The sequence below is a fragment of the Tupaia chinensis genome, unplaced genomic scaffold, assembly GCF_000334495.1.
Source record: "Tupaia chinensis unplaced genomic scaffold, TupChi_1.0 Scaffold000362_1, whole genome shotgun sequence".
In the NCBI taxonomy this organism is placed as follows: domain Eukaryota; kingdom Metazoa; phylum Chordata; class Mammalia; order Scandentia; family Tupaiidae; genus Tupaia; species Tupaia belangeri.
In genome coordinates this window covers 5,518,591-5,527,515 of record NW_006159859.1, presented here as the reverse complement: position 1 = coordinate 5,527,515, position 8,925 = coordinate 5,518,591, and the positions used below count along the sequence as shown (strand labels likewise).

At 37.9% G+C, this 8,925-nt stretch overlaps 1 long non-coding RNA gene across 1 annotated transcript in view; it reads right to left on the bottom strand.

Annotated features, from left to right (window-relative positions):
- Positions 1–8,925, bottom strand: part of LOC102485467 (uncharacterized) — a 21,535-nt gene that overhangs the window by 11,512 nt on the left and 1,098 nt on the right. Inside the window, exons 2-4 of the long non-coding RNA XR_335233.3 lie at positions 8,036–8,235; positions 3,316–3,459; positions 1,744–1,942 (exon numbers count right to left, since the gene is read on the bottom strand). This is a non-coding gene — a long non-coding RNA (uncharacterized LOC102485467). The remainder of the gene's footprint in view (positions 1–1,743; positions 1,943–3,315; positions 3,460–8,035; positions 8,236–8,925) is intronic.

Sequence of the window (8,925 nt, the reverse complement as noted above, 5' to 3'; positions counted from 1 at the left end):
ATTCCTGAGGCCTGGGCTGCTTCAGTTAGCTTCAATGCCTGCCCCCTTTTTCATACGGCCCTTTCATATCTTTGGTGCGCCTGTGTGTCCTCTTAAAAAGACACAAATCACTGGATTAGGCCCACCCTAAATCCAGTGTCCAAGGTCTCTAATTAATTCCATCTGCTAAACCCTGTTTCTAAATATAGTCACAATCTGAGATCTTAGATGGGAATGATTTTCAGGAGGACAAGTGAGCCCGCTATAATTATCTCCACAGTTATTACAATATCAAAATTGATAGCATCATTCTATACTTCTGGCTATGCATAAGTATTCCAGTCTTAGACATCTGTGGAAACAAGCTGGTCTTCATTCAACAGCCATTCTTCTCACCTTCTTCCCTAGTCTTAAGCACCCATCTCCAAAGTTAGGTGCTGAAAGATCCAGATGCTTGCTTTCTCAAGCTCCTCAGGGACAGGAGTGACCCAAGCTTCAAGTAGCTCAGTTCAATCACTGAGACAAAAGAAGACATGCAACAGAGACTTCATTTAATAAGAAGCTGAGCGTTTCACACTCGAAATGACCCTAGCCAATGTCCTGCGCCAACTTTCATGTTTTATTATTTTGTTGCTTTTTCTTAAAGAGTGTCCCAAAATTGGTTTAGGTTTCAGAAAACCTGCAATGCAGTCTTTCTCATGATGGAAAGAAAATGTCACACAAAGAGAGTGCTTTTCTGCCTCATTCTCCCTGCTTTGGATGCTGCCCTAAGGATATGATTATTATAGCAACAGTGCTCATCTTACTATCATGAGAGGAATGCTAAAAGAATCCTAGATACTCTGACCTTTGGCATCATTTCTCCCTAAACCAACCCTAGAAACACCTTCCTCCACACTTCCTGTAATGTAAGAAAAACACACAATAAAGATTTACTTGGGCTCTCCCCTGCAGCAAAAAGCATCCTAGCTACTGATATAGCACTTGACCTAGGGACAGTTATTAGTACCATGCCCTAAATTTTTGAACTTGAGACCCAAAAATTCATGTCATGTCCCTGTGTTGGCTGAAACTACAAAGTATACCATTTGGAAACTTTAAGCTGCCTCAATTCTTCTCATAGAAAGAAAGGAGAATGACCTTAACACCCAGAAATCAGCATAGCTAAAAGACAAGAGAAAGAAGCCCCATGCCCCGGACTTGTTTCCCAATGCTATGAGAGATCGTGACCTTTCTCCAGACTTCGCTGTCTAATTCTTCCTACCTTATCCTACCCTTAAACTCCCCTCTTTGTCTTAATCCAATCCAAGTGGGATTTTGTTCACTCTTAAATTAAACTAATTACTAAAGCTTCTTTTTCTTCTTTCAGATGTTACAAGTACTGGGACCAGCAGTTGGCATAATGGCTATGTCGGTGGACTCTCATGTAGTGGACTGTGGTTCATATCCCAGACTAGGTGACTTAAACTCACTCTGGGTACCTGTGTGTGCATACCCAAGATCCCAAGAGGAGAGTGGAGGAGAAGGGATTGCAGCATGGCCATCTCTCCTGGGGGCGATTTTCAGTCTCTCTGTCTTTCTGGCGAGAGTGCACACGCCCTATAGCAAAAACCTCTCAGAAAGAAAGAAAGAAAGAAAAAGAGAGAGAGAGAGAGAGGGAAGGAAGGAAGGAAGGAAGGAAGGAAGGAAGGAAGGAAGGAAGGAAGGAAGGAAGGAAGTTACACGTACTTACGTGTCATCCCCCCCCCCCTTATTTCTCTTTACCTTGTTCCATAGAGCTGGAATCCTGTCCCACAGCTGCACGTGGCCTTAGTGATGGAGAACAGTTGTTGCAGTCAGACACAACACTCCTGGTTGCTTTCTGGTTCTTCTGGCAGGTAACAACACAAAGCCTTACTTATATCTTCTCAAGGAGAAGGATCATGGTCACATTGCTGTCATGTGGTTCTGAGGATGACACGAGCTAGTAGGCACATAATATTTAATAGGATACTTGACACACAGTTAGCATTATGAAATATACTCATTACTAGACAGGCAAAAAGGATAATTTCTGAAGCCCAAGGGAGAATCCTTTTGCTAATCCTCATCTCTTTCTTCTACTCCAATCCTACATCTCTTATTTCTGAACCCTTCCTTTAACATTTTTCAGTTTCATCTTAAACTAAACTGATTGTCACTCTTTTTTCCTTCCATTACTTCTCTCCTACCCACCCTGCAATTCACATTTACAATTTCTTTCTTTCTTTTCTTTTCTTTTTTTTAATTTAGGTTTTTGTTATAGGGCCCATGTGCTTTCTGGAGAGACAGAGAGAGGGAGAGTGAGAAATCCCCATGGGGGATGGTCATACCACAATCTTTTCTCCTCCACTCTCCTCCTGGGATTTTGGGCATACACATATACATGCCCAGTGTGATTTTTCAAGACACCAGGTCTGGGACTTGAACCTCAGTTGGCCATGTGGGAGTTGGTCACCCAGACTCAGAGATCATTCTAGTGGTGGTTGTGTTATTTACCCTGTAACAGGTATGAGGAGGAGGAGGAGGAAGAGGAAGAGGAAGAGGAGGAAGAGGAAGAGGATGAAAAGGAAGAGGAATAAGAAGAAGAGAAAGAAGAAAAAGAGGAAGAAGAGGAAGAAGAAGAGAAGGAAGAAGAAGGAGGAGGAAGAAGAATTATAATTCCAATTCTCTTATTTATTACTTTAGCTATTTAATATTTGTTAAAATGAAATTGAGACTATGTAATATTCAACCTTTTGCATTAGGCACAAGTAGTGGCTGAAAAAAAGAACAAATATCTTTGTCATCATAAAGCACTTCTTTTCTTTCTAAGGAGATATGACATGTGACCCAACTATTATAGTATTTATCACATTCTCCCAGATATTAGAAGAAAAAAAATCCAATATTTAGAGAATACTGAAGAATCATAGATCACTCAAGGTCTAAATAAAGTTTCTTTTAGTAAGTATTACCCTTGGACCCAGGGAAGAAAGATAATCACTTAGGTCCCTACACTAATTTTTTGTTTTGTTGTCAAAGGATATGTGTGCTCACCAGACAAAAACAGAGAGACTGACAGAGAGTTTGGAGAGGGTAAAGGACTCTGCAATCCCTTCTCCTCCATTTATCCATCCTATTGGGATTTTGGTCATGCATGCAAATGCATCTGGTGTATTTTTTCAAGCCACCATGACCAAGAATCAACCCATGGTCAACCATGTGGGATCCAGCTTCTTTAACACCAGGTCACAGACCGGCCATGGACTCCATACTTTAAAGAGTGCTGCAGATTACAAACATACAGAACCAACTTTATAAAGAATATGTGCATACCTTGTCCCCTGGGATCCAACAGTGGAGCTGACTCACACTTCAGGACTGTGAAATGTTCCCATGGATGCCGGTACACAGTAAGTCAAGCAATGTCACATGCTTAAGCAGATGACCTTCAGGCAAGCTTGCTGGACAATGCCACAACTCAACAAAGCAAGATAGACAGTTATCTTTTTTTCTTACTTCCAAGTTCTAGATGACTTTTCTTAATATTTGAGGACTCAAGTAGAGTCGAAAATAAGGGAAAAATGAATTTCACAGATCCTGCCAAGAAAGAATTTTCAAGACTAATGCCTATCTCCTTGTTAGAACTAAATTAATAATGCAAAGTCCTTGGGAAAGTACCTTCCAATATTCCCTATTATCTTATATTATCCTGATATAATTTGTTTGTAGTCTTTTAAGATGATATACATTTTACAAAATATATTTATATTCCTGTATTAAAAGGTATCTGATAGCTATTGTATATGTATAAAATCACATGATACTCCCCTTCAAGATCTTTATCCTATTATTAAAACTTGAAGGTGTTGAAGTTTTAACACATGAAATAATAAAAGGAGAAAATACATATTGGATTGTTGAGAAAGTCAGGACACATTTTGCATAGAAAAATATGTCCTGACTTTCCTGACAACCTAAAAATAACTGCTAACTGTACTTAATTAAGTGTCAAAATATATAATTACTTTCTTACTATATCTTAAGCATACAATTGCTTGGAGAAGTTTCCACGTACTTGGGGAATTTAAGTGAAACATGATTATAAAGCTAACAAGATGCTAGATTTTGCAGAGGACCAGAAAGGAAAATTCTGATTTTTCTTCTCTTGAGCGGAATGCAAAAGGACAAAATTAGAGCTTGACGAATCTACTCACATAATGTGCCCTCAAAATAGAATAAGCAACAAGATGAACCTCCTTAGAAATAAAATACAAACAGAAGACTTTTGGCAGTGGATGAGAAAATATGATCATGATTTTTTTGTTAAATAACACAATATGATGATTTTGAAGGAGCTGTTAAATATACTAGCAATTTCTACTTTAGAGGCTACACAGAAGAAAAAATGTATGGCAATTTACATACTTAAACTTTCACATTGGAATCTGTCCAGTACTATGTGGGGTCTTCAAAACCTTCATGGAAAATGTGAATCGGGAAAAAGTGATGAATGGATTTAAAAAGATCTTTGCACCAAAATAAACTCATCCTTTAATTCTACTTTTTCCAAAAACTTTTTTAAAATTTGTATTATAGCCAGAGGACATGTGTGCTCACCAGAGAAGAGAGAGAGAAAAAACAGCACCCCAATGAGACATGGCCACACTGCAGTCATTTTCATGTCAGTTTCTGCAGGAGTGGGAGCATGCACAAACATATGCCTTGCATTTTTACAAGCACTGGGGACAGGATTCAAACCAGGGTCAACCATCCAGGATCTTGCTCCCCTATACTTGGTGCTCAATTGCTGCACTAGGGGACCAACCTTTTCCACAGACTTTTGGAAGTCCCCTTATACATTTGATGTGACAAACATAAGAATCTTGCTTCTCAAATGCCACTTTTGACCCATTAATTCAATGAACTTATCTAACTGTAGTTCCCGGAGTACCTGGTTCATAACCATATTGTATTAGCTTGTTGGAAAAGTCATGATGCATTTTTTTGTTTTCCAAAGCAGAAATGTGACCTGACTTTCCTGATGACTCAATATTATAACTTGTCTTAGTCTCCTGCAATAGAGTGTTAGTGCTATGATCTGGATCTGTCCCCGCAAAATTCATGTATTGAAATCTGGTGAGTCATTGTAATGAGACAGACCCATGGGCACAGACACACACGCTTTTGCCTCTTGACATGTGAGACCCTCTTCCATGTTATCCATCAGCAAAGAGATCCTTACCAGTTGTGGCCTCTGGACCATGGGCCTCTAAACCATGAACCCAATAAACCTCTTTTCTTATAAATTGCTCAATTTCAGTATTCAGTTATTAAACAACACCAAAACACTTGGCTCTTCATAGAAACTATGTTGTTCTCATCACATCATTAGGAAATGAAATAATTCTAGTTAGTACATAAATAAAAACTCAGAGACCATTTTGCCAGGAAATGAGATTAAGTTTGCTAATACTATATTTATATAATGACATTTCTAAAGGTGACTTACCTCTCTTTATGCCACTGAGCTGTCAGAAAAGTTGTGACATATTTTTCTATGTAAAAACACATCATGACTTTACCAATTACCCAATATATAATAAAAGTTCCCTCAAAAGAAGGGAGTTTTATAGTCTAAAACATCAAATCATTTACAAAAATATATCTGTATCATTTTATACACTTATGTCTATATCTACATTATACATTCATATCCTATAAATATGTTCTAATACACATAAATATATCATATATATCAATATATTACATAAACAGATAAAAGAGGAACAGACTTTTTAAAATTTACATAGTTAACTACCGTGGAATAATGAATTTGACTTCGTTCCAAAGATAGGTCTGGCTATATCCCTGGTTCCCAGGAGGTAACCTCTCTATCTTTGGCACTTCTATGTAAAAAGAGTGTCTTTGTTATTCATAATGGATCTTCAACCACACCCAATAATTTATGTGAATGAGGTATTCACTGAGGACCCCCTGGAAGTCCTGATGTAGCTGGGGGAGGAAGGCTGGTGATGGACACAGTGATTCAATCAACCATGCTAATAAGCCCATAAAAACTCCAGACCCTGAAGGCCAACCAAGCATTCCTCACGGTCAGCACTCTATTAGCTCACATAGTAACTGAGAGGAGATAATGCCATCTAGGATTCCAGAGAGAAGAGAGCCTGGAGCTTGGCCTACCAGAATTCGCTCTGTGCATCTCCTTGTTTGGCCAGTTTAAATTTGCCTTTTCAATATCCTAAAACTAGGGTCAAGTGGTAGTGTGGCAGTAAGGCAACTAGACCACATGGAAAGGTCCTGGGTTTGCCTCCTAGGACCTCTCTGAGCACACGGAGCATGTGAGGATAGCCCATGAACTAGGGTGGCTGAACTAGGAGTGGATCATGGCATGATCCTTATTGTTGAATCTCTCTCTCTCTTTGCCTCTTTCTCTCTCAAAAGACATAAATAAGTAAACTTTTAGAAAATATGTATTATAAAATTGGAATCACAAGCACCTGCCTGAGTTCTGACAGTCTTAATAGTAGATTATCCAACTTGAAAGTGATTTGGGAAATCCCCAAAATTGCAATTGCTGTCTGAAGTGAGGGCAACCTTGTAAGGGCTGCTCCTTCTGGTTTTGTAGCTTAACGAACTCCTTTCAGATACTCAGGAAAAATAGGATATATGTTTAGTTTCTCCTCTTCACTTCTGCGGAGAGGAAAACTATCATAATAAGAGATCTAAAGGGGTTCAAAAGTAAATAAGAAAAGCAGGTAGATGAAGAAGGGGAGCCTGAAATTAGTATCTTCATATTATCTAAGATTCTAATAGTTCTGTGTAGAAGTGTGAATGTGCCTACTTGAAATGGGAAAATATCCTTTCCATAACAAAGCAGATTGTTTTTATGTCATTCTCTCTGCCTTACATATTTTGACTAACATCTTTAATAACCAAAGACATAGCTATTAAAAATGAAAATTCTTTTCTACTGTAAGTCCTTCTTCTGAAGAGAAGAACCATATTCTAATCACTGTTTTCTATCATACTTGGTTTCCTGCATTTTATCTCTATTGATGACTTTGATAGACATCAAACAATCACTGAGGCACATGTGAATATAATATTCTTATGTGCTTGACGAATACCCACATAGCATTTGCCAATCAGAGCTCCAGATATTCAAGTGGTGAGGGGGTCAAATTTTAAGGAGTACAGAATTTAAGGAAAGCTCAGGAATTTGGAGTCTTGACTAATCAGGCAAGAATGGCAGGAATATTGACAATCAGGCAGAACTCTACAACCGTTAGGATAATTCTGTATCAGAATTAGGTGAGGAAAGCATATATGCTTATTACTATTGTGTAAGGAAGCTGTTCTTTTGAGCAATTTTTTTAAATTTATTTTTTGTTTAGAATTTAGGGAGCTTTAGCACGTATCCCGCAGAAGGGATAAATAGTGTACCGTGTGATATTTCATGTCTACACGGACATGACTACAGGGATTTATGGAGGGTGCAGTAAACTGCATTAAACAAAATCTAGGATTAAAGAAGAAAGCTAAATGCTATGTTTGATTCAAGATGACTGGGGCCAGCCAGCTGGTTATGTTGGCTGGATCCCACATGGCTGACTGCTCATTTCAAGTCCTGGAACTAGTGGCTTGAAAAATACACTGGGCAAATGTGTGCACATGCCCAAATTCCAAGATGAGAGTGGAGGAGAAGGGATTAAGATGAGGTTATCTCCCCTAGGGAAGGGGGGACGCCTTCTCACTCTCTTTCTCTCTCTCTCTCCCCGTGTCTCTTGCATACTCTACAGCAAACTAAAAATAAATAAAAATAAATAAATAAAACCAAAGCTAAGCTCTAAGGAAGTAGAACAAATTTTTAAAAGTGATTTTTTTAATTAACTACATATATCATTCCAATTTTAGTATATGTGCTGCCAAAGTGAGCACGATTAGCTACATATATCAAAGCCCCAGAAATATCCATTTTAAGACACCCACATAAAAACTACAGATCTACAGTTTTGACCACATTTACACTCACCTGAGCTAGATAAATTGGCTGTTTTATGTAAGTGTATCTTGAATTCTTCATTTCATTTTACAAATCAATACATTCTGCTCTGAGGTGGAAGACGGTGTAACACAAAACAAAATTTTGTTATTTAATCAGAAAAAAAGCTTCAATTCTCTTTACAAAGTTTCAGCACACAAGAGAAACACACTTGAGGGGCTCCTTATAACCTAAGAGAGTTTAAAGAAGACAGTACACGTTTTAGGAGATTGAATTCTGCTAAGCATATGGTAAAAACACATTGTTTTCAGCACACCATTCCCTCTACACAGAATCTAGTTCTTGACAGATTTTCTTTCTGTCCAGTTAACTCAGCTTACTTTGCCTCCAAGTAACAGTCTTTTTTCCAGAGAAGGCTTATCTCAACCCAATCAAATGTCCTTTATTATATATTCTCATAAAACTTTGTCTCTTTCTTTTATGTCACATGTTTCTGTTTTTTACCTGTATACTCATTTATGTAATTAACTAATACCATGCTCCTTCACAGGGATGCAGGTACTGTGTTTATCTTTATTCACCATTTTAGACCTTCCACTTAAAATATAGCTTTTTTACATGCTAAGAGCTCAAAAACATTTCCTGAATACCTGAATGGATAAATGTCAATTACAAACAAGCCACTGCTATACTTAAAACCCCAGTGAAAATAAATAAGACACAAGGCATTCATCCCACAGAGATTGAATTAATGCATGGAAAAAAAATTAGAGGACAATGAGAGACAAATACAAAATAATACTAAAATTTCCTTTTTCAGATATGCTTTGTAAGGATTAATTTTATTTATTCTTGTTATTTTAATCTGCTATAGAGCATGTGCACTCATGAGAGAGAGAGAGAGAGAGAGAGAGAGAGAA